This window comes from Chrysochloris asiatica, unplaced genomic scaffold (genome assembly GCF_000296735.1).
Source record: "Chrysochloris asiatica unplaced genomic scaffold, ChrAsi1.0 scaffold00061, whole genome shotgun sequence".
In the NCBI taxonomy this organism is placed as follows: domain Eukaryota; kingdom Metazoa; phylum Chordata; class Mammalia; order Afrosoricida; family Chrysochloridae; genus Chrysochloris; species Chrysochloris asiatica.
In genome coordinates, this window is record NW_006408579.1 from 8,602,101 (window position 1) to 8,628,702 (window position 26,602).

Here is a 26,602-nt window from a genome sequence, read left to right on the forward strand (position 1 = left end):
AGTTTGAACCACCAACCTTGTAATTCAAACTGACCTTGTGATCCAGCACTTTATCCTATAAAACCATCTATATGTATCTGTAGCAGGTAGTTCAGCATATCTTTCTTTCTTCTATCCAACATAATTCTTTACAGCGGTGGTTTTATGTACCCCTGGGAAATTCGTCAAAATCTAAAGAGAGTTTTGGTTGCCATAACTCAGATTGTTGTTGTTATTAAGTGTGGTTGAGTCAGTTGCGGATCCTAGAGACCGTGTATAGGGTTTCCAAGGGATGCCTGGTGAGTTTGAATCCCCGACCTTGAGGTTCAAGCCTACCTTCTGTCCAGTGCTTATCCTATGGCGCCATACCAGGACTCAGGTAGGGGCATGCTAATAGCATCAGATAGAGCCCAGGGGGGTTGTAAAATATATTTTAATGAATATGACAACTACTCAGAACAAATAGATATTCACCCTAAAATATCAATTATTCCAAAGTTGAGAAGTCTGCAGTTTGTTGTTGTTATTAAGTGCCATTGAGGAGTGGCTGGTGAGTTTGAACCGCCGACCTTGCAGTTCAAATCTAGGGTTTCCCAGGAGCCCTTGGTGGGCCTGAACTTCCGAGTGTGAGGATTACAGTTCAGTGCTTATCCTGCAATGCCACACCAAGGTTCAAAAAGGATATATATTGTTGTTAAATGCCATTGAGTCAGTTCCAAATCATAGTGGCCTTGTATAGGGTTTCTGAGGAGCAGCTGATGGGTTTGAACTGCCACCTTTGTGATAAGTAGTCCAGTGCTTATCCTATAGAGGCACACCAGGACTCCAGAAGGATATCTAGCAATGTTTAACTTTTCCAAAACATAACTGTTAATACAACGTTGGCTAAGGAATCATCCTCCTTGTTTTATATAGCCATATTTTGCTACCAAGCATGCATCTTTGGGAGACATATACAGAGTGGTGAAAAAGACAACATGCAGTCAGATTAATTGACTTAGGCCTGCTCATCAATAGTCTGGCATATGAAAATATAGCATATAGGGAATGTGGTGGTGGTAGTGATATATCATGAAGTTGGTTCCAACTCATTCTGTGGCTTAACAATGTTGCAGGAGCAGAAAGTCTCATGTTGCAGAGCAACTGGTAGAATCAAATGCTCACCCACTTTGTAATCTACTATACTACTTTTACAGAGATATAGAATAGTGTTTCAAATACAGGATCTGAATACAGAAAGAGGCAGGCCTAAGATCTGAACTCAGGCATTGTTCTTAAGTGCTATCAAGTTGGCTCCAACTCATAGTGACTGACCCTCTTTAGGGTTTCTGAGGCTATAAATCTTTGTAGGAGCACAAAGCCTCATCTTACTGCCATGGAGTGGCTGGTCGGCTCAAACTGCTGACCTTGTAGTTGTCCTACAGAGCCGTTTGTTGTTGTTGTTGTTTTTAAGTGCTCACCCTGTATAGGGTTTCTGATGAGAAGCTGGTGGGTTTGAACTGCCAAGTTTGTGATTCAAAATCCAGTGCTGATCCTACAGTGACACACCAGAGTCCTACATAATCATAGTGCTCCCAACTTAGACTCTGTAAACTAAATTCTGCATCTATAATATGGAAATATGAATAATATCTATCTCTTACAGTATAAAAAAGGAGCTAACTGTTCTTCAGGAGAAAGATGAAGCTTTCTGCTCCCGCAAAGATATACAACCTCGGAAACCCTGTACAGGGTCACTATGAGTCGGAACCAACTCCATAGCACTGACTCCAACAATAATTAATATATACCATTTAGTAAGAAATAATTCTAGGTATTATTACTCAATCCCTTCACATTTTATCCTAGTGGTAAAATCGGAATAGGTTATCTAACTTTCATAGGGAGTCCTGGTGTGGTGCTTATGGTAAGATGTGGACGGCTAAGCACAAAGTTGGTGGTTCAAACTGACCTGGCACTCCTTAGAAAAACTATACAGGGTCACCATGATTCAGAACAAATTCCACGGCACTTACCAACAACAGCAATAACAACAAGTTTGGTAGGGTCACACATGCTTCAAATAGGTAGATAACATTTCCTGGCAGTGAAGGTCCTATTTATCATTTAACATCATTAATAATCTTGGTGCTCAATTAATTTCCATCTCTGTACATTGTGTGTGTGTGTGTATATATATATATATATATTTGTTGTTTTGCTATAGCAGTATGCTGAGTTCTGTAAAAGCAAAAAGGCATCCTGGTATGGCATTATAAGCATTTAACTGCTGAACGTAGTTAAAAGGTTGGCAGTTCAAACCAGCCGCTCCTCAGAAACCCTATACAGGATCTCTATGAGTCGGAGCCAACTCAAAAGCTCTTAGCAACAACAGCATGTACATTGTGTACTACATACATACGTTGTTTCTACTGTGATAGTGTACTGAGGTTTAGGGAAGCAAAAAAAAAAAAAAATCCACTAACTTAATGACCCAAGTATATCCAAGTATGAGAACCGAGGAGAAAATGTCCCCACATTTCAGACGTTTTCTAAACAGAGGACAATATATAATGATATATCCCAATGAAACTCAAGATTTACTCTTATATTATCCAAAATGTGTATGAATTTGTTTCCTTTTTGCTGAATGAAAATGAAGTTATATTTTTGCCACAATATATATTGAGAATACCAAGAGGTTTTGATGGTATCCATCATTGATTTAAATCATTCTTTCTAAGGCTTTATTAATTCATGGCACTTGAAAAAGGAAGCATCTAAGTTTTGCTCCCATACTCTCTATTTTAGAAATAGTCAGAAAAACTTCTATCATGAGGGACACTCAAAGTTTAGTCACTGATTTGAAAACAGACTGAATTTTGAACATGGTTCACATTCACCTGTCTAAATTCAGGGATATTTAATTTTATAAGAGGCAAGAGATGATTTTGAGATAAGAGGTTCATCAATCTTTATCTAAATGTTGTACAAGCATCAGCCATAACTGATCTTTATTACCTAGCAAATGCACAATTCAGAAATCACTTATTTGTTATATACTCTTCTTTTGGTGGCTGCCCAGAATCCATTTGCCATTTTGTTGACTAGGCCAACCTGGTTAACTCCAGATAATTTGTTGTTGTTTTTAGGTGCCATCGAGTCGGTACCGACTCATAGCGACCCTATGTACAACAGAATGAAACACTGCCAGATAATTTAGAGCCTCTAAAATAAAGCTCTCAATGAAGTTCCTAGCATTATCATTGCCATCTTCACCAAAGGTGTTGAAACTATTTTATTTGAGCATTTCATGGTTTTTCTATTAATTCTAAAGATAGTTAATACTGATAACAATACAGAGGTGAAGAATCAACCAATAAAACAAAAATTTGTTGTTGTTAACTGCCGTTGAGTCGGTTCCAACCCATAGTGACCCTGTATAGGGATTCTGAGGAGCCATTGGTGAGTTTGAACATCTAACCTTGTAATTCAAACTGACCTTGCAGTCCAGTGCATTATCCCACAGTTCCACACGAGGATAAGAATGGTGGGTGCCAAAATAAGAAAGTTGGCACGAATATCATGTACATTTCAAGGTTATGAGTGCATCTAAGTAAAAGGAAAATGAATGGTGTATTGTACCCAGAAGGCAGTCATTTCTCTTTGCTTATCTGAGACAGGGAGGTGGACAACTGTTACTCCCTCCATCTCCTTTCAGTGAAGACAGATTGCTCTCATCAACTTTTCCATTCTGAATTATTCTCCTCTGACCTGCCTCTCTTAAGTCCCGTTCTGGCAGTAGGAAGAACTCTGAATTCTTTGCTCTCTATAGAAATGTTGGAGTGATATGAAAACCATAGGGCATTGCCTCAGAATTCCCCTCTCTTCAGTTTGTGTTCATCCAGGTTTGACAAAACCATCCACACACCACATGTATTCACTTCCTCTTTGAGTATCCCATTCTACTGTGCTCTCTTTGGTAGGATTTCCATTTTCTTCTTTTTAGTTCCATCCCCAGTAAACAGAGAAGGGGGCCAGGGTTGATTTGGTCACCCCATCCCCCCAAAGAATCAGGATAAAGAGTAGCTGTGCCCTAGATCACAGGGACTCAAAATGAAGCAGGACTCTGAAGATGTACATAAGTTGAGGGCAAAAGGGAGAACTTTGAAAGGTGAACCTTAGAGAGACAAGCTGGTCATTGAAAACTAAATTGCCAACTTGCCTCCAGTGAACAAATGCACCTGCCATTTGTATTGCAGCCAATTTGCTGTTTCTACTTTTATCTCTCTCACACAGCAGGCTTCAAACTCTCAAAGGTTTTCCTATGCCTCTTTCTGTGATGCGCAAATCAGCAGGACCATTAGTAGAGGCTTCTCTATATGCATTTTATTCCCACCTTCCTTCCCACTCATTGCATTAAAATAAATTGAGACAATAATATTCATAAGAGAAGCAAAGTTCTAAGGAGCTTCCTCCAAACCTTAATGCTGCTGGAAAGAGTCCAGTTTTGCAGTGTTTGCTGTCTATGTATACTGTAGGCACAAGAGCCTAGCCACCAAGGGAGAGGTGCTCTGTGTTATAAACACATTACTTCGCTTCAGGTAATCCTGCTTTCAGTTAGTAGATATTGACTCCTGGAGGAAGACTTGCTTAGAAGGATGAAATTTAGCAAATAAGATCTCAGCCCCCAAATATTACTTTTTCAGTGTGCAGAAATGTTTGATAATGAGTGATCATTAGGTGGTTATATTTAATTACCCAAGTAGAATGGGGAAAGACCATCTTTCTATAAAAAGAATTCAGAATGACACACTGAGATTTGCCTATTTGAAAACATCCAGTGTGATCATTTCTAAAAGATTTAATTATCTCAACATATATTGTTGAGCCTTCTTAATATCTTACCTTTCTCAACCCCAAAAGATGCTCCCAGGTACAGATTTCTGGTTCTTTATGCCTGTAGTTTTTGAAGACATTTGTATATATATAAATAGAGGCTATTTCAAGTACTAGAAGGAAAGAAAGGAAGACCTTGGAACTGCATCAAATAAAGTTTTTGTTTTGTATCATTTCTCTCTCTCTTTCTCTCGCTCATAAAACCCTGAAGTAAATGTATGCAAAATACTTTGATGCTGCCTTAAAGCTGGTAGTTTAATTACACAAAGAAGAAAATATTCAATTGTAATTTTCTAATCAACTGTAACTCTTGCCTAATAAAAGAGAAGCTCTCAGTCTTATGACAGATAGAAAATGCAAGCATTTGGTAACATTTCTTTTTCCCTGTGTTGTGGCCTCCTTTGTCTTTCTGACTTGGGCTTCTTCATCTTACTTTGTTGTTGTTGTTGTTAAAGTGCGATCCAGTAGATTCGGACTCACTGTGACCCTATATAGTTTTCCAGAAGCAGCTGATGGGTTTGAACAGCTGACCTTGTAGTTCTAAGTCTAGTGCTGATCCTATAGTGCCACACCTTAGGCTTACAAAATGAATTGCTTTCCTTTAAAAAGAAGTGCTCTGGTAGCTTAGTGGTTACGAATCAGGCTGCCAATCTCACAATCAGCAGTTCGAAACTACCAGTTATTCCATGGGAGAAAGATGAGGCATTCTGTTCCCGTAAAGATTTACAGCCTTGGAAACCTTGTACATGGTTGTTATGAGTCGGAACCGACTCCACAGTACCTAACAACAGCAAGCAACTGTAGTACATTTGTCAGAGAAGGAGATCTAGCCTCTTATGTATAACAAAGACATTAGAAATAGGAAGAAAGCACTTACCCCACAGTTAAACATATAAACACTATTTTAATGCTTTAATCTACTTTCCAGAGATATCACAGATTAAGTGAAGTAGATGTAACTGTTTACCCATAAATATTTTTCCAGAGAGGTCTCTTCTGATCTTTATTGATTCATTCTTTCACTTAGTCCATCTTTTGTTTCAGATATTATTTAAACTTCTGTCCTTGATATCCCAAATAGCACTAGCATGTTCAGATATCCATGACAATATTATAAGCGCTTACTATGCCCCAGAAATTTTGTTAAACATTTCATGCATATTATCTAATTTAATACTTTTTAAAAATCCTATGAGGTAGGTTCATTTCCCATTCTGCAGATGAAGAATCTGAGCCAAAGAAAGGTTAAACAAACTGCTCAAGATTACACAGGGAGTTGAGAAAACAAGATTGGAACCTGACCTAGCTGCAGGGCCCACTCATCAGCACTACTCTCTGCTGAAGGGAAGCTCTGGTATCGTAGTGGTTATGAATCAGGCTGCTAATCTCAGGGACAGCAGTTCAAAACTACCAGCTGTTCCGCGGGAGAAAGATGAGGCTTTCTGCTCCTGTAAAGATTTACAGCCTTGGGAACCCTATGCAGGGTAACTATGAGTCGGAACCGACTACACGGCACATAACAACAACAACTCTGTGCTCAAGAAATATATATTGAAAGAGATGATTTGCACACTCATGCATTTCCAGGCATATGTTTTTTAATCCTTTGCCAGAGCATTTCTCCCACTTACACCTTTGACCCTAGATCCATGACTTCTTAAATTCATGAATATAGGGATGCAGAAGCCATGTGGCTGTATCAGTATAGCACAGAAAGTAGTCCTTTTAGTTGATTTCTAAAGCACTCTTCTCAATAAATATCATAAATTTACACCACTTAAGTAGGGTGTTATTGTTGTGGGTAAGTGCCATCAAATTGGTTATGACTCTGTATAGGGTTTCTGTGGAGCACTGGTGGATTTGAACCACTAACCTTGCAGTAGCAATCCAGTGTTTATCCTATATCTCTACACTCTTGCTACTAACAGTTCATACATACAAAAGTTGTTTCTAGGCTGGTTGGTCCAAAGTTTGTGGAGACTTGGGAACTCCTGAGCCCATGGACATTAACCTTGCCACGGAGGCTAGAACTGAGAGTGAAGCACCTACCTGATATGAAGTAGGGGGAGATGCACAAAAATGACCATACTTGCAGATAGTACCCACTTAGCCTAGCTTTGATATTTTGCTTGATGAGCAGAGCTCAACTATTGAAGATAAAGAACTTTGTTAAAGGAAGCTAGTGTAAATTGCTAAAACTTGATGAAGTTGACCTATCCTTATGGATGTGGTAGCTCAAAATACCAACAGAGAAGGATCAAATATACCCCTCAGTATATATACAGGGTTGATAGGGACAGGCAACTAAGATATTGGCTACCTAAAATGGGGATGGGGGAGAGGCAGTTATAAAGGCATGAAGTGGCTAGCTTACAAGTTGTCAAGAAGGAGTTTAGTTTCAGAATATGCAGGGTAAGGTAGACTCTCCACTGAATAGTTTTCATCTTGGCTAAATAGGTCTGGTGAAAAGAGAAGGGGATAGGATTCCTTTGATTCAATAGTGAGTAATTGTTATCATGAATAATTGTGATTGTCAAAACTATAAAGGTAGAAGTTTTGTAGCATAAAGGGGGGAGTAGCTAATCATTCATTCCAGGAACAGAGGACCTTAGGAACATCAAAGGAGAAGAGCAGATATAGAGGCAGAGATGATGGTATAGAGAAATAGAGCATCTGAGAACTCTGTTTTTGTTGTTAGGTGCCATTGAATTGGTACTGACTCATAACGACCCTATGCACAACAGAACAAAACACTGCCCAATCCTGGGCCAACCTCTCTATTGTTGCCAGGCTTGAACCCATTGATGCTGCCACTTTGCCAATCCATCTCGCTGAGGGTCTTCTTCTTTTTCTTTGACCTTCCTCCTTACCAGACATGATATCCTTCTCCAGTGACTGGACCCTCCTGACAATATATACAAAATATGAAAGACAAAGTTTGGCCAGGATGACCAAGGAGCACTCTGGCTGCACTTCTTCCAACACAGATCTGTTGGTTCTTTTGACAGCCCATGGCACTTTCAATATTCTCCTCCAACACCATAACTCAAAAGCATCAATTCTTCTACAGTTTTCCTTAGTCACTGTCCAGCTTTTGCATACATATGAGGTGATTGAAAATACCATGGCTTGGGTCAGGCGTACCTTAGTCTGCAAGCTGACATCTTTGCTCTTCAACGCTTTAAAAATGCAGCAGATTTGCCTAATGCAACACGTCATTTGATTTCTTGACTGTTGCTTCCATGAGTGTTGATAATTCATCCAAGAAGAATGAAGTCTTCGACAACTTCAATATTTTCTCCATTGATAAAAATGTTGTTTATTGGTACAGTGGTGAGGATTTTTGTTTTCTTTACATTGAAATGCAACCCATACTGAAGTCTGTGCTCTTTGATTTTCATCAGTAAATGTATTAATTCCTCTTCACTTTCAGCATATTGCAGGTTGTTAATGAGTCTTCCTCCAATCCTGATGCCAAGTTTTTCTTCATAGAACCCAGCTTCTTGGATTATTTGCTCAGCATACAGGTTGAATAAGTGTGGTGAAAGAATACAACCCTGTTGTACACCTTTCTTAATTTTAAACCTTTCAGTGTTCCCATGTTTGGTTTGAACAACTGTCTCTTGGTCTATTTACAGATTCTTCATGAGCGCAATTAATTGTTCAGGAATACTCATACTTTGCAATGTTGTCCATAGCTTATTATGATCCACAGAATCAAAAGCCTCTGCATAGTCAATAAAGCACAGGTAAACATCTTTCTGGGATTCTCTACTTTCAGCCAAGACCCATCGGACATCAGCAATGATATCCCTTGTTCCATGTCCTCTTCTGAATCCGGCTTGAACCTCTGGAATTTCTCTGTCAATGTATGCTTGCAGACATTTCTGTATTACCTTTAGAAAACTTCACTCACACAGGATATCAAAGTTATTGTCCAATGATTTCCGTATTTCATTGGGTCACCTCTCTGGAATGGGCACAAATATGGATCTCTTCCAATCAGTCAGTGCCGCCTCACTTTCTTGAAAGATTTCAGTTTTTATTCCATCAATTTCTGGTGTCTTGTTCTTTTCCAATTCCTTCAATGCACCTTGGACTTCTTCCTTCAGTGTCATTGACTCTTGATCATACGCTTCCTCTTGAAACGGTTGAACATCAACCATTTCCTTTTGGCACAGTTACTCTGTATTCCTACCATCTTCTTTTGATGCTTTCTGCAACATTCAGTAATTTGCCCAGAGAATCCTTCTATAATGAAGGTGGAGGCTTGAATTTTTTCTTCAGTTTCCCCAGCTTGAGAAATGCTGAGCATGTTCTTTCTTTTTGGTTTTCTGACTCCAGGTCTTTGCACATTTGTTGTAATATTTGACTTTGTCTTCTAGAGCTGACATTTGACATTTTCTGTTTAGCTCTTGTACCTCCTCATTTCTTCTATGTGATTTAACATGAATCGGGCTGCGAACTTTAAGGTCAGTGGTTTGAAACTACCAGCCGCTCCACGGGAGAAAGATGAGGCTTTCTACTCCCGTAAGGATTTACACCCTCGGAAACCCTGTACAGGGTCGCTATGGGTCGACTCCGACTCGAAGGCACTTAACAACAACAACAACACTGGAGAGCAAGTTTCAATGTCTCCTCTGACATCCATTTTGACCTTTTCCTTCTTTCTTGTCTTCTTAATGACTTCTTGCTTTCTTCATGTATGATATTCTTGATGTCATCCCACAACTCTTCTGGTCTTCAGTCTTTAGTGTCTAATGTATCAAGTTGGTTCTTCAGATGATCTCTAAATTCAGGTGAGTTATATTCAAGGTCATATTTTGGCTCTCGTGGACTTGTTTTTATTTTCTTCAGCTTCAGTTTGAATTTTCATAGGAGCAATTGATGGTCTTTTACACAGTCTGCCCCTGACCTTGTTTTCACTGATGATATGGAGCTTTTCCAAGGTCTCTTTCTGCAGATGTAGGCAACTTGATTTCTGTGTATTCTATCTGGTGAGGTCCATGTATTATCGTCTCTAATGCTGTCTAAAGAAGGTATTTGAAATGAACAAATCATTGATTTTGCAGAATTCTATCATGTGATCTCCAGCATCATTTCTATCTCCAAGGCCATATTTTCTTAACTACTGATTTTTCTTCTTTGTTCTTAACCTTTGCATTCCAATCACCAGTTATTATCGTGATTCAATGTTTGATCAATTTCAGATTGAAGTTGGTAGAATGCTTCTATTTCATCCTTACTGGCTTTAGTGGTTGGTGCATAAATTTGAATAATAGTGGTATTAACAGTGGTGTACCTCATGATTGATCTGGATATGTTCTTTTTGACAATGAATGCAACACCACTCCTCATCAATTTGCCATTTCTTGCATAATAAACTATGTGATTGTCAGATTCAAAATGACCAATAGTAGCCCATTTTAGCTCACTAATGCCTAATTTATTGATGTTTGTGTGTTCCATTTCATTTTTGACAATTTCCAGTTTTCCTAGATTCATGCTTTGTCCATCCAATGTTCTGATTATTAATGGTGGTTTACAGCTGTTTCTTTTCATTTTGAGTTGTGCACCATCATCAGATGACATTCCTGTGGGCTTTACTCTATTTGTGTCATCCTGGTAAACTCTACTATGAGGTGGCAGCTCTTCCCCAGTTGCATTTTGAGTGCCTTCCAACCTGAGGGGCTCATTTTCCTGCACTGTGTCTGACAGTGTTTCTCTGTTATTCATAAGGTTTTCAGTGACTAAATATTCGGAAGTAGTTTGTCACTCCTTCCTAGTCTGGCTTCATCTGGAAGCTCATCTGAAACTTCTTCACCATGGGTTACCCTGCTGGTAATTGAAATACCTGTGGCATAGTTTCCAGAATCACAGAAACTGACAAGCCACCACAGTGCAACTAACTCTAGACTCATGGAAACAGAAAGACTGTATGCTGATGGCCAGGTAGCAGGCTTGCAGAATGTGCCCTTTGGTTGTTTAAATGATTACATATTTCTGAGTGTTTTTGTGTACATCAGAAACAAAAACAAAAATCAGAGGGAATAGCTGCAAATACTGTTAAATGATGATGCACAGAGGGGATTACAATCACTGCACTGAAACAAAAATGATAGTTTGAGTGGAAAACTGATGTTATCCCATGTAAACTATCACTCAATTCACAATAAAAGCTTTTAAAAAATTATTTATTATAAACAAAACATATTTAGACATGTTTCTATAATGTCTGGATGGTGCCAGAAAAGTTCTATCATTACCACACTTGTCTTAGTCTTCCAAGGGTGCCTTCAACAGAAAAAAAAAAAAAAAAAAAAAGTCCAATCAACACAGTGCAGTCCAAGGTGATCTGCTGAGCCAGTTAAATTTAAGGCAGAGAAGTCAGTTCAGAACATTATGGTGACTATTTTCTGGGACTCCAAAGGTCAGGAAAGTGGGGCAGAGGAATTTTTTCTTATCACTACAGTGGAGTCCTGGTGTGGTGCTGTGGGCCAATGCATCTGACTACAAAGTCATTTAAACCACAAGGTCAGTGATTCAAACTCACCAGTCACTCCTTGGAAACCCTATAGAGGGTTGCTATGGGTAGGAACTGACTCGACGACACCCAACAACAACAACACAGTGGATCTGCTCATTCTTCAAGCGTTGAAGGACTGTCCTATCATGATTTCATTGGAAAACCTTACCCCATTCACTCTCCAGCTCTGGTATTGCCCTTTCAGACTTTTTGTTATCAAACTCAAAGAATATTTTAAAGAGAACATGATTTGAATCCCTCAAGGATGTTAAAACTGCTATTTTGAAATGGTATCAATTGAAGAGAACAGAATTTTCAGGTTAGAAAGATGGGTATCCTGCCTTCAGAAGGACTCACACATAGATGGTGTCTACAATCAAGAAATTATAACTTCACATTTTGACAGTTTTTTTTCTATGATTTTTATAGCAATACTTTTTGACTTATCCTCATAGAGTGTTATTTTCCTATGTGCAAGCTATAAAGGTCAGTCCTTAGGCCTTTTACGAGTTGGTGTCGAGTTTAATGCAGTTTATGGTGACCTCATGTGTTTCAGACTAGAACAAATGGCTCTACCAGGTTTTTAGTGGCTGTATTTTTAGTAGATCATCAGACCTTTCTTCCAAGGAGCCTATGAATAATCTCAAACCTCCAACCCTTTTTTAGCAGGTAAGAGTATTAGCAATTTGTACCACCCAGCAAAACTTTAATTACAGTTATAACATATGCTACAAAGTCATGGGACATTTTGCACAAGCCCCACATAAAAGTCATAGTCATGTCATGTTTTAGTTTTATCTTCCCTTTGAGAAAGCTGCGAAGGAAAATAACAACAACAGTCTACTTCAAAGACAATTTTCTAAGCATAGATAAATATTCACAAGAAAAGTGGCTCAATTAGAGCTACTGGTGTGGCACTGTAGGATCAACACTGGACTTTAAACCACAAAATCAGCAGTTCCAACCCACTAGGTGCTCCACGGAAACCCTATACAGGGCCACGATGAGTCGGAATCTACTTGATAACATTTAACAACTATTATTAATATCACTTGCAAGTAAATTTTTGCTGGAGATAATTCAGAAATGTTTGGAGCAAATAGACAGGGAGGTGCTGGAAATTCAAGCTACATTCTAAAGAGTACGTGGATTGATGAATATCACTACTGACATCAGATGGATCTTGGTTGAAAGCAAAGAATACAGGAAGGATGATGACTTGTGTTTTATTACCTATGCAAAGACATTTGACTCTCTGGATCATAAAAAAACTATTGATAACATTGCAAAGCATAGGAATTTCAAAGCACTTAATTTTGCTCATGCACAACGTGTGTACAGACCAAGGGGCATTTGTTCAAACAGAACAAGGAGATACTGAATGGTTTAAAATTGGGAAAGGTAGGCACCAGGGTTGTATCCTTTCACAATAATTATTTAATCTGTATGTTGCACAAATCAGCTGAGAAGCTAAACTCTTTGAAGAAGAAAGTGGCATCAAGATTGGATGTAGACTAATTAACAAGCTGTTCTATCTAGATAACAAAACCTTGCTTGCTGAAAGCAAAGAGGACTTGAAGCACTTCCTGAAGAAGATCAAAGACTACACAGGGAACCAAGAAACAACATCATAATAATCAGAGAAAATATTGAATCAATCAAGGATTCATTTCATTTAACTTGGATCCACAATCAGCACTCATGGAAACAGTAGTCAAGAAATCAAAAGACTGCAAAACATGTCATTTTCAGGACTAAGATGCACCTGATCGTAGCCGTGAAATTGTTGCTGCAAGATGGCGACTCAGGATGCCTGCAGCGAACAAAGTCAATTACTAGGAGACAGGGGTATGGTAAAGCAAGCAAGGTTTAATGTATATTGTGGCTGTCCCTCAAAGGATTTATTCTGATTTGGGCATAGGGTGGAGATCAGAGGACTTTCAGATACCTCATTGTTCCTTTTAATCTCAAATTGTGCTGATCCCTCAGGGGAACTTCTTTATTCTTATAATACCTTTTGGAGTGGGGATTAAATACTGATTGTTGTTGTTGTTAAGTGCCATTGAGATGGTTGTGACTCAGAGACCTTGTATACGTTTTCCAAGAAGCCACTGGTGAGTTTGAACAAGCTGACTTTGTGATCCACTGCTTATCCTACAGCACCACATCAGGACTCCAAACACTGATTAACCTAAAGGAACTTGCAGACCAGGTTAGCACTAATGACTTCTCTCTTTATAAGATGGAATTGCTTTAGTCGGTTGTGGCTTTGATATTTTCAATTACATCATATGCATGAGAAAGCTGGACAATGAATAAGAAAGCCCAAAGAAGAAGAATTTATGCGTTTGAATTATGGTCTTGCTTAAGAATATCGAATATAACATTGATTACCAGAAAAATGAACAGTCAGAAGTTCATTTTAGAAGAACACTAGAATCCTTCTTATAAGTACGGATGACAAGACTGTCTCATTCACTTTGGACATGTTATCAGAAGGGACCAGTCCCTGGAAAAAGACACAATACTTGGTAAAGTTGAAAGGCAGTGAAAAAGAAGAAGACCCTCAACATGATGGATTTGCACAGTGGGTTCAAGCATACAAGTATTTTGTGAGGGCAGAATAGGACCAAGAGTGTTTCATTCTGTTGTAGTTAAGGTCACTAGGAGTTGGAACTAACAATAATAACAACTGATAAATATACTGTACTTACTTATTTGGTTAATCCTTATAAGCCATCCTGGAATCTAGAAAACTAGCATCTATCATTTTTTTTTTTTCCTTTTAGTAATGAAGGCACTGAGGTATGGAGAGCTATTGTGGCTTGAAGGAGCCCTTCTGAGAGTCATAAGAAGTATGAGGATCAAAATCTAGGTCTTGTATAGCTTCATTTCATGTTGTAGTTAGTGAATAGGTCTCTCTTAGCTAAAAATGTTTACTTATGTGGGTCAGATCGCATTTTGTATTCAGTTACACATTTTCAGACTGTCCCCTTACTATTATCCTGGTTGTTCTTAAAAATAACTACTGTGCTAGAAATATATTCAGTGAAATTCATTTATATTTTTTCTTTGGAAGAAGAGGTTTTGTAATAATGAGACCCATACAATGATACATATAGAACTGTTTCGCTATGAGAAAGCTGAGGACTTACTCAATCCATGTTAAAAACTGTATTTGTTCTGATAATGTATTATTTTTATTTTAGTAAAGGAAACTAATACAGAGATTCCTGAATCCTTGCATTGGCTATGTAACATCATTTCCTTAAATAATTCCTGAAGCATTATCCTCCTTCTCTAGCCATGGGGGAAAAAAAACCCTACAGGTATAAAAGATACCAAGACAGAGGGAAAGCCAAAAATATAACTCAGTATGCAGGTGTTTCTAGTAAGCTGTACTATTTACTAGCAAGCATACACAACTGAAAGGAAACTTGGTTATAGTACCTAGAATACAACATAAACATTTTTAGTATACTTTCTCAGGCAATTTCTAGAAATAGCTGGTACTATTTCATTGTCTCTAGGGTTATGAATATAAGTTGTGGCTCTCTTGATGAGAAATGCCATTCTGCTAATTCAAATACTATTCCTTTAAACGGTCTTTGTTTAGTCTGTATAGAGCATTTGCTTCAACACTACGCATCTTATGTATAATTACAAAATTCAAATTTGAGAATGCCAAACTTCTAGGGCAAGCAGTTTATAGACATCAGGAGTCTAGAAACAAGTATTTTCAGGTTCTTAAAGCCAAAATCTTGTTATCAGAAATAAGCATAAGTTGTTGTTGTTGTCAAGTGCCGTTGAGTCGATTCTGACCCATAGCAAACCTGTATAGGGTTTCCAAGGAGCAGCTGGTGAGCTTGAACCGTCAACCTTGCAGTTCAAACAGCTTTGCAGTCTGGCACATTAACCCACAGCGCCACACCAGGACTCCTGGTGTTAGATAACTTCAAAATGTTGGCAAAGACCAAAGCGAGACATAGAAGAGAGGATAGGCGTTCATTACTGACTGCACTGTCTTCAGTACTAATGGAACATAGGACAGTTTTCCACAGCTCTTACAGGCAATGACTAATGTCAAGCAGGAGACTATAATAGGTCAGAAAACGAAAAATAAATGAGTAGATATATTGAGTAGTAATTTGCAACAAGTAAACCAATATTCATTGAATGGAGAAGAGGATTTCATTCAAGTGTCATAATCATGAAATACGAGAGACCTTGAGAGGACATCATGTCTACTCTCCAAATTTCAGGTCTGTACACATCTAAATGATAGTTGAATTGTTTTCTCTTCTTAATGATGTTTCAGCAAGAGTAGTTAATGTTAGCAACCAGAGCAGACATCCCTGAACTCTGGTGGCTCATTACTTGTTCATGCAGTCCAATCCAGGTCAGACATTCCTCTGTTACTAGCCGCTAGGCCATTTGCATCACATGTCTGCCTTGGTTGCTATGGTGAAGCAAAAAAGTCCTGGAGGAAACCCAAGTTCTTATTAAGGGCCTACCCAACAATGTGGAATTCATCAAACAATATCATTAATAGTATCTGCAAGTAAAATTTTTCTGAAGAAAAGTCAGTGCAGCACTACATCATCTGGAAATTGCAAGAAAGTCAAGTCTGATTCAGAGGAGGACGTGGAACCAGATATATCCTTGCTACCATCAGATTGATCTTAGCTGAAAGCAGAGAGTACCAGGAAGATGTTTACTTAAGCTTTATAGACTAAGCAAAGGCGTTCGATTACATGGATCATAACAAACTAAGGATAACATTGAGATGAATGTGTGTTTCAGAACAGCTAACTTAGAAGCCAAGGATTAAATGTTGAAGTGTTTGTTTTGATTTTGAATTATGATTTAGATAATGAGAGGCATTTGAAATAATTTAGTGAAGGAGGCTAAGTGGAAGATCTGAGATCTACTTTTGGGAAATACAGAGTACTGGTTGTCATCTTGTTCATTTCAACTCATGGCAATCCCTGAGTTTTTGGATGTTGGTCACCAGACCTTTCTTCTTGTGTATTTCTGGGTGAATTCAGACTACCAGCCTTTCTGTTAGCTGTGGAGCATGTTTACTGTTTATACCACCCAGAGACTTGGAAAATACATACATTCTTGGCACTTTTTCATTTTCCCACCTCTTTTTCCTTCCTTTGACTAAGTGCTACGATTGTAATGAAGTCATATGAAGGTGTCTTCTAGTATAAGTGAAATGTTCCTATTACTCCCATTGGAATCTATAAACTAAGGTGTATTTTGAGTCAGGGATCAGGACTGTAAACCACAAGATCAGCAGTTTGAGCCCACCAGCTGCTCTGTGGCAGAAAGATGTCCACAAAGATTTATAGCCTCAGAAACTCTATATGGGGTCCCGATGAGTGGGAACTGACACTCACTGGCACGTAATAACTTTTTTTTTTTTTTTTTTAAACTTTTTGTTGTGAATTGAATGAAAATTTACAGACAGGATGATCAGTTTTACATTCAATAAATCATACACACTTTGTTTCATCTCTATGATTGCAATCCCCTCCATTCAACAACAGTTATCTTGCTTCCTTCCTATATAGTTCCTATTTCCATTCCACCAAACTTCCCACCTCAACTCTGTCATTATGTAAATGTTGTCCTTTTGATGTTGAGTGATTGACCATACCTTACTAGTGTTATTGCCCACCCAATATACCTATGGTGGTGGTTATGTGCTGTGCATGCAGTCGATTCCAACTCATAGCGACCCTGTACAGGGTTTCCGAGGCTATAAATCTTTATGGGAGCAGAAAGCCTCATCTTTCTCCAATGGAACAGCTGGTAGTTTTGAACTGGTGACCTTGTGGTTCGCAGCCCGATTCGTAACCACTACGCTACCAGAGCTCCTTAATATACCTGTATATACTTATAAACCTATATACTGCTTGATTGAAAATTGAGTTAGATGTAGGTTCCTTTCAAGATCTGAAGGGTGTTCAAGGGCCAAAGTCTCAACTTCCTCCAGTCTCTTTCTGCCTTTTTTTTAAAAAAAATAATTTTGAGTTTTGTTGCATGTTTTCTGCCACTCTATCTAGGACCTTCTAGAGCAAGCAGTTGGTAGTGATAGCCGGACATCGTCTAGTTCTTCTGGTCTCAGAGTCATGGATAGTTATGTCCACATGTTCCATTAGTCAACAGCAACAACTTTGAGTCAAACATTTTGAGTGAGAGAAACTTAATTTTTTTAAATTCAGGAATGCTAGACTCACATGTCAGAAATAGCATAGCATCTGACATTTGTACATGTGAATTTCTTAATCCTAAACAATGTTGTCAACTAGCAACATTGCAGATCTGTTTGCTGAATAGTTTTCCTTTCTTTTTTTCACAGTGTTTTAAGACACTTTTAACAACATTTATAATAATTTACTCTACTTTGTAATTAGACTTAGTGATTAGAATCTTGCTCACTTACATAGCTGTTTTCCCTTAAATGATGGCACCAGCTGGCTTATAGTTAAAACCTGATCTGACTTCCAAGCTACCAGAGAGGCCAGCAGAAGGCAAAGCATAATGTGTGGAGTTTCAAGTTAACAGAGGGGAGAGGTTTTACACTCTCATATTTCTTCTAATGGGGAAGATTTGCTTTTAAATTTAAACTTACTCTGGGCATAACTTTAACTTTCATGGCATGGAAAGATACTGATATTATGTTTTCTCATATAGTCTCTCGTCATTAGAGGGAGGACAAATAACCAAAAATGTTCAGCTTGGGTTGGTGCCAGTTGGGGTGTTTTTCTATCAGGAGAAATGTGATAGCTGTGTTATTAGTGAAAGAGAGTGTTAGCAAAAGGCTAAGAGAGGAAAGTAATCATGAGTGACCCTGAGTCTTAATCATTTCTGTGTAATTATATTCAATGTATTTAAGATCCAGTAAGTTATTCATTCATTCTCTTAATATACAGCTAATGAGAAGGCGCATTTTACCACACTACATACTGTGCTTTCATGTTGGAGGATAGGATTGAGTGCACTTTACTCATGGAAATCAAATATTGTTAATGGTCAAAGGGAAGGTGGGTAGTTAACAGATGGAGAGATCAGATTATTCTTTCCCCATTGCTTGAAAAGGAAGAGATGTAGACTCAGAATCAAGGATGGTCATAATAGCGAACAGGCCTGGTTCTTTCAGTCCATTTGGAGGCTGTATTGGTTGGTTATTTGGTTATGTGTCGCTGTAGCTACTAACATCAAGGTCAGCAGTTTGAAACTACCAGCTGTTTCGTGGGAGAAAGATGAGGCTTTCAGCTCCTGTAAAGATTTACAACCTCAGAAACCCTGTGCAGGGTCGCTATGAGTCAGAACTAACTCCATAGCACAGCACATCACCACCACCGCCACCAGAGTCAGTTCTGACTCTTAGCAACACTGTTTGGGTTTCCCTGGCTATAAATCTTTACAGGAGCAGAAAGCCTCATCTTTAGCCAGTGGAATAGCTGGTAGTTTCGCACTGCTGACCTTGAGGTTAGCAGCCTGAATCGTAACCTCTATGCTACCAGAGCTCATTGGAGGCTGTATGGAAGTGATAAAAATGCCATCATCCTGCTTACTGCTGCAGTGCATGTCACCATCCTGTGCAACCTGTGTCTAATTGAGAAAAAGCCTGTGGCCATCATGTCAGGAGCCTTCAGTCCATTGAATTCTAGTAGACTAGAGGACTGACTGGGTCAGTGTACATCAAATTCATGATGACCCAGGACTGCCTCTTCCTAATTCTTGTGCTTCTACTTCCAGTTCTCCTGGAGGTGACTCCAGCTCATGGTGACCCCATATATCAACCCCGACTGATTATTTAGAAGTAGGTCATGAAGCCTTTCTTTTGAAGCACAACTCAGTGTGTTTGATACTCCAGTCTTTTAGTTACCAGCCAAGCATGTTAACTGTTTTCACTACCCAGGGCTCCATTCCTACTCTAATAGCCTAATAACACACTTCATGTGCTGTGACAGGAAACAGAAGATGGATAGAGACTTCTCTTCCTCTTATGTTCACAGTCTTCAGCTTCTAAAGACAGTTCCTACCTGGGCCATATTGTTAAGTTTGACCACTGATGTCCATCAGGGCAATGCCAGACATTACACAGACGTAGCACATAGCAGGGTAAATTCTTCCTTGCTCCCCTCATGGAAATATTGCTATTCTAGACTAATCTAAGTCTCATCTGCATCACCTACTTATTTCACCCAGCCCTATTTTCCCAGCATTCAGTTTTTCTGTACATGAACCGAGCATTGCACTCATAGTTAAAACCTTCTCTTGTTGGAAGGAGGGTCAGTAGACACATCATGTTGCATGAGCACAAACATCATGAGGCAGATACAGACACAGTCACAGAGGGTCACAGCTGCATCAGAAATCATTTGCTTGGGTGTTCAGACCTCACAGTATGGCACCAAGAGACTGCTTTTTGCGAGAATTGATCAGCTCACCTAAACACAGGTGCTGTGCATGTTTATGTGTCAGACTGGAAGCTAGGTAGGAAAGATTTTGATAGGCAGTGTTTGTTTCCTTAGGACATGGGGGCTTGAATAAAACATCACGGCAGGGTGCAGAAGCAAGAGAACAGAAGTCATTGACATTTTCTCCATAACATGCCTAAGGCACTTGCAGCACTTGTGGGACCAGAGGTCTCTCCATGCCTAATTTTACACTGAGCTCAGGACTAATGAGAGACTCACCCATTCAGGATACATTTGTGGAAGCAGAGATGTAACATCCCTTTTCACCACCACCACTACACTTCACACCTGAGAAAGGAAAATTCCATTTGTATTGGTCAAATTGTAGGTAATTACAAGGGAGGGAGGGGGGCATGTAACAAGCCTATGGAGATGGCGCCAGTTGTGAAATTTAAAAAGCTTTTAAGTATCAGATATGAACACTATAAAATTATTTCATAAAAAACAACAACAAAATAAAAACCCCTCCAAACCAGAAAATAAATTATTCACCACATAACATTGAAATAGAATAATGGGGGTAAAAAAGCTTTAGGAAAACAAATTCCCATAGCCTCTGCATCGTCAGTGGCACATCATTGGCACAGGGCAACTACCTATTCACCTCAACCTTCTTATCTTACTATTTTGGCAACCATTTGATTTAATCAACATGACCGAAACTCATAGCATAAAGGTAAATAATCCAGTCTCTGAATGCTAGAGTCTTCCTTGGTTCCTCTTGACAAAATCAGAAAAGTTGGCTTTGAACTGGAACACTTTTACTTTCCGACTTTGCCACCTTGGTCCCCAAAATGGACCTTACTGAGACTCAGGCCAATATGATGTTTGTTATTGTTATTTGCCATCCTCACAATAGTTGTTATGTTTAAGCCCATCATTGCTGCCACTGTTTCAATCTGCCCTCTTGGGGATCTTCCTCTTTTTCACTGACCTTCTGCTTTAAAAAGCATGATGTCCTTTTCCAGAAACGGGTCTCTTCTGATAACATGCCCAAAGTACATGAGACAAAGTCTTAGCATCCTCACTTATAAGGAAAATTCTGACTGTATTTCTTTCAAGACAGATTTATTTGTTTCTCTGAAGTCCATGGTGCTTTCAATATTCTTCACCAAAACCATAATTCAAATACAACAATTCTTCTCCAGTCATCTGTATTTATTATCCAGCTTTCACACGCATGGAAAATACTATGACTTGAGTCAGGTGAACCTTAGTCCTAAAGTGGTATCTTTGCTCCTTAACACTTTAAAGGAATCTTTCCCAGCAGATTTTCCCAGTGCAGTACATCATTTGATTTCTTTACTGCTGCTTCCACAAGCATTGATTAAAGATTCACGTAAAATGAAATTCTAGACCACTACAATCTTTTCGCCATTTATCATGATGTTGTTTGTTGGTCCCATTGTGAGGATTTTTACTTTCTTTATATTGAGTTGCAATCCATATTGAAGACAGTTTTCTTTGATCTTTATTAGCAAGTACTTCAAGTCCTTTTTTGCTTTCATCAAGTAAGATTGTATCATCTGCATATTGCAGACTGTTAATAAGCCTTTCTCCAATCCTCATGACAAGTGCTTCTTAATGTAGTCTAGCTTCTTGGAATTTTTGCCCAGTATACCGATTTAATAAATGTCATCAAAGGATACATCCCTGACCTTTCCTGATTTTAAGCCATTTGATATCCTCTTGTTTTGTTAGAACAACTGCCTCTTGGTCTATATACAGGTTTCTCTTGAGAACAATTAATTAAGGGTTCCTCATGATGCAGTCTAGACTTTCTTATGATCCATGCAGTGGAAAGCCTTTGCATTGGCAAGAAAACACAAGAAAGCATCTTTCTGGTATTCTCTGCTTTCAGTAGAGATCCATCTGATGTCAGTAAGATATCCCTCATTCCATTCCTCTTCTGAGTCCAGCTTGAATTTCTGACACCTCCTTCTTGGTGTGCTACTGCATCTGTCTTGAATTATCGTCAGTAAAACTTTACTTGCAAGTGATATTAATGGATTTTTCTATAATGTCCATACTAAAGGGTCACCTTTCTTTGGAAGGGACAGAAATATAGATCTTTCCCAGCCTGTGAGCCAGATAGCTTTCTTCCAAATTCCTTGGGATAGACTAGTGAGTGCTTCCAGCACTGCATCACTTTGTTTAAACATTTCAACTGATATTCTGTCAATTCATGAAGCCATGTTTTCCCCTAATGCCTTCATTGCAACTTGGACGTTCTCCTTCAAAACCATCAGTTCTTCATTGTATGCTTGATCATACCTCCTGAAATGGTTGACTATTGATCTATTCTTTTTGACACAGTGACTCTGTTATTCCTTCTATCGTCTTTTAATGTTTCCTGAATTGTTCAATATTTTGCCCATAGAATCCTTCAATATTATAGTTCAAGGCTTGAATTTATTAATTTAATTTTTCTAGGGACATGCTGAGTGTGTTCTTCTCTTTTAGTTTTCTAACTCCAGGTCTTTGAACATTTCATCTACCAATTGGTAGACAGCGAGTAATAATGCCTGCCTGGCCTGTTAAACAGATATATGGCATGGATCAAATATGGCAAGGCATGTACCAGTGTTTTAATAGTATCGTCTTTTGCTATCAAAAATATTATTATCATCATCATTATTATTTTAATGTCTTCTCACTTTTCTACTTGTTTTTTTCTTCTGTCGTTGTTAAATTGTTCATTTGCACCCTCCAACAAAGAGCCAACAACATTAAGAAGGAAATATCCTACTCAAATTCATTTAAGGTTTTTTGTTTTTTTATTTTTCCCTACAAAGTCAGCACAACCTTATTTACCTCTATGAACTTCCTTAGAATTGCTGAAAGTCTTCTATGTTATGTAGCTATAATTAACACTTGCAACAATTGCTAGGCTTTTTACCGTTATATATGATTTGTAAAAAATTATAATTTACATGAATGTATTAATTAATTCACAATAACAACTTCATAAACTTTTTGTTAATTTAGAAGGAAATAATAGGAATGCTCCACATTCTATGATTGTTCATGCTAAACTTTGAGCAGGGGTTATTGTTATTGTTAGGTGCCGTCAATCCATGCTGACTCATAGCGACCCTGTATAGGGTTTCCTAGCAGCTCTGGTAGCGTAGTGGTTACGAATCTGGCTGCGAACCTCAAGGTCAGCAGTTCGAAACTAACAGCTGTCCCGCGGGAGAAAGATGAGGCTTTCTGCTCCCGTAAAGATTTACAGCCTCGGAAACCCTGTACAGGGTCGCTATAAGTCAGAACCGACTCCATGGCCGATAACAACAACAACATGACTCCTTGAACAGGGTTAATTCAAAGAAATAAATTCTAAAAACATTCTGTTGATACTATTCTTGATCTAAATATTCTATCTTCTGGGCCCCTGGGCAGTGGCAGAAAGCAATTTTTATTATTTCTATTGTAGTCTTGTTGTTGTTGTTTTAAGTGCCAAGTTTGTTCCGACCTAGAGCGACCCCGTATGAGGTTTCCAAGGAGCCTGAACCACCAACCTTGTGGTTCGAACTGACTTTATAGTTCAGCACATTAATCCATAGCGCCACACCAGGCGTGTATTCAACTATGCTTTGGTGGTGGTTAGTGGTTATGGGTCGTGGAGTCGGTTCGACTCACATCTACCCTGTACAGCGTTTCTGAGGCTGTAAATCTTTATTGGAGCAGAAAGCCTCATCTTTCACCCACAGAATAGCTGATAGTTTCGAACTGCTGACCTTGACATTCTAAGCCTGATTGTAACCACTACAGTTAGGTCACCCTATTTGGTTTCTGTTAGAATCTACTTCATTCCCTGCATGTAAAGAACACTATAAGCCTCAAGCAACTGAAAACTAGGATTTAGGCAAGTCATCTGGACATGAAAACTTAAGTTTAAGGGCTTCATACAATTCATACAAGTTCCATAATTGGTGGTGGCGTGCCCTGTAGTTGGTCTTGATTCATAGTGACCCTTTTAGGCCTTCCGAGGCTGTAATTCTTTACCAGATCAGAAATCCTCATCTTTCTCCTGAGGAGCAGCTGGTAGATTTGAACAGATGACCTTATGGTTAGCAGCTCAATGCGTGAACCACTATGATACCAGGGCTTCTTCGTCCCATAGTTATCTCTCTATATTTCTGTTTCCAAAAATGAAATGAAGAAATGAGATGAACAGTAAGCCATTTTGAAAGTGTTATAGTATCTATTCTTACTACTTTCATGATAACCTCTTATTGAAGGACTTCTGTTTAAGAAATAAAATTGGGTTAACTCTACATAATAACTACTATTATTTAATCTCCTCGCTTCTGTCCTATGCCTATCACAGTGCCATTTTTTGCGGTTGAAACAAACATTGCTGTAGAGTTGATTCTGACTGAAAGTTACCTTGTAGGACAGTGGAACTATCCCATAGGGTTTCCAAGGCTGGAATCTTTTACAGAAGCACACTGCCACGTCTTTCTTGTACAGACTAACTGATGGGTTCATATCACTGACCTTTCCATTAGTAGCCATGTGCTTGCCACTGTGCCACCAGTAGGCTCTCAGTATATGTTGTTGGTATGTTCTATCTTTAAACATAATTGATCTCTGAATCCTTTAAGCTTCTATTTTCTCTCAACTCACAACTTTTTCCTCTGATTTAAAAACCTCTCTGCTTCTGCGTAGTGGTTATGAATTGGGCTGCTCCGCGGGAGAAAGATGAGACTTTCTGCTCCCGTAACAATTTACAGCCTCGGAAACCCTGTGCAGGGTCCCTATGGGTTGGAACTGACTCGACAGCACTTAACAACAACAACTGCTTTTGCTATAAGGACTGGCCACTCATTCACAAGGTTACTTAATAACTAAAAGACTCATGTTTTAGTTAGTAAATACAAAGGCTTCTTCACATTCAAATATTTTTCAATGAAAAATGATGAGACAAAGGAGCAAATCTAACCTTTCCATTGTCCACAGAGTATTCTTACAGGCCAGGAATACAGCTTGAGTTTTCATCCATTTTCTAAAAATCGTGCCAAACAATCTCATTAACAGGAAAAATAGAAAAAGTCCTTTAGAGCACAAAAGTAAGACTATGGGAGGAAGATTCACTTCTTTCTTGTCTGAGAAAGCCACCGAATGTTGCTTCTCAGACCTTGGAATTCACTCAGTTACTATTTGCTACTCACCCATGGTAGCCTGATATTTTTGAACTTCCTCTGCTTGATACCTCTTTTTCTTCCAAACTGAAAAGCCATCTGGTCTGGTTGGCCAGTATCTAAAGATTAGTCTGTAAATACCAGAAGTGAGAAAGATATTTTGCCTAGGTAGAGGGAAACTAGCAGATTCCTTCCATCTCTCAGTTAAACCAGTATCTGGATACTTCCCTAGATTAGAACAAAACAAAACAAATATCCTATCAGGTGGAATATGAGAATTTGGAGCATGCTACTGACTTGCTTAGTAATGCAGTCTTAGTAAGAAGATACATGGTAGATCCATTTGCTCTTATTTAACAAGGCAATGAATGACCTATGCATGAGAATAGGCTTTTATATAACAAAGAAAGTACCTATTGCTAAAGCAAGAATAACAGACCCACTTTGCTGGTCAAAGGACCCCTGGTAGCACAGGGGTTAAAGCACTCAGCTACTAACAAAAAGATGGTAGTTTGTCTCATTAAAGATTTATAGGCTTTGAAACCCTATGGGGCAGTTTTATTATATCCTTTGGAGACCTGGTGTGGCGCTGTGGGTTAATTCACCAGACTGCAAAGCCATTTGAACCACAAGGTCAGCAGTTCAAGTTCACCAGCTGCTCCTCCTCAGAAACCCTCTACAGGGTCGCTATGGGTCGCAACCAACTCAATGGCACTTAACAACAACAATATGAGGTATCTATGAGCGAAACTGACTCAACATCTGCCACAACAAGAACATATATACCCTGTTTATATTGAGTTACATGGCACTTCATTGTCCCATGAATACTGTTTTGAGTTTGCTAACCAAAATTAACCCTGCTTTTTGATGGTGGCCACTCGCTGGATCTCTAGAGATTAATTTGGTGTAAATCTTACTCCTGGACCACTACCAGGGACTCACAATGCCACTTGAGCATGTGGTCATGTGGAGTGTGAAGGCCAAAAAGTTTATGTCTCATCCAGTTTATATCTCTAGCCAAAACAGTAAAATGCCAGCACATCTTAGAACACTATGATGAGTAAGGAAGGCTTCAGTCAGTAGCGCTTAGTTATAGGCTTACTTTAGAATCTCCCATTTAAAGACATATATAGTTCTAGTTAGCCCATGGGAGAAAAGACCATGGGACCTTCATTTGCTGATGGGGCACAACTCAAAATGAAGGGAAACAGCTGTAAATATCCATTAAAATTGGAGCATGGAATGTATGAAGTATGCATCTGGGAAAATTGGAAGTTGTCAAAAATGAAATGGAACACATAAACATCAATATCTTAGGCATTAGTGTTCTGAGATGGACTGGTATTGGCCATTTTAACTCTGACAACCACATGCTTTACTATGCCAAAAATGACAAATTGAAGAGGAATGGTGTTATATTCATTGTAAAAAAGAACATATCCAGATCAGTCATGAGGTACAACACTGTCTGTATTAGGAAAATATCCATGCACTTAGAGGGAAACCCAGTTAATATCACTATTTTTCAAATTTATGCACCAACCACTAAAGCCAGTGAGGATGAAATAGAAGAA

The 26,602-nt window shown here is 38.8% G+C and overlaps 1 protein-coding gene across 2 annotated transcripts in view; it reads left to right on the forward strand.

The window, feature by feature from the left end:
* Positions 1-26,602, forward strand: part of LSAMP (limbic system-associated membrane protein) — a 1,036,759-nt gene that overhangs the window by 595,543 nt on the left and 414,614 nt on the right. The gene's annotated exons all lie outside the window — the stretch shown is intronic.